Source organism: Phaethon lepturus, unplaced genomic scaffold, assembly GCF_000687285.1.
Source record: "Phaethon lepturus isolate BGI_N335 unplaced genomic scaffold, ASM68728v1 scaffold4486, whole genome shotgun sequence".
Taxonomy (NCBI): domain Eukaryota; kingdom Metazoa; phylum Chordata; class Aves; order Phaethontiformes; family Phaethontidae; genus Phaethon; species Phaethon lepturus.
In genome coordinates, this window is record NW_010545402.1 from 1 (window position 1) to 551 (window position 551).

Genomic DNA, 551 nt, shown 5'->3' on the forward strand with positions numbered 1-551 from the left:
AAAAAAGGAAAAAAAGCTAAATATCTTTTTTTTTTCCTCTCCCCTTAAATTATTTTTGTAATGGTAGTTTTCGTCTTTTCTACATTTTACTCATACCGATGCAGCTATGGTACATCTGTTAAAATGATTCAAAACCCCATGTATTTTAGACAGTAGGATGAAAAAAAAAAAGACTGAGCATGCTCGACCTTTTATATCAATTTTTACAGCATTTCTAAGAATAAAAAAAAAAGCATTTTAAATCAACCCTTGCTCTCGTTTGCTCTCTGTCCGGAAGGCAGCGGGGGAAGTTGCGCTTCCCAGGAGCTGCCGCCACCGCGCAGCGCTGGTGGGGGACACGGGGGGTTCCGTCGGCGCGCTGCCTTTGCTCTGAAGGAGCCCGAGGGTTGGGCACGACTGGGCCTCCCGCACAAGGTCGGCTGCCCCCCGGGGGCTACCCCGCTGGGCCGGAACGCGGCGTCCAGCCGGTAAGTATGCATGAACACCCCAAGTTAAAGTTCCCGCGAAAAAATGCCTCGGAAGCGGTTTCCACTCCCGACGGTGTGAAGCGG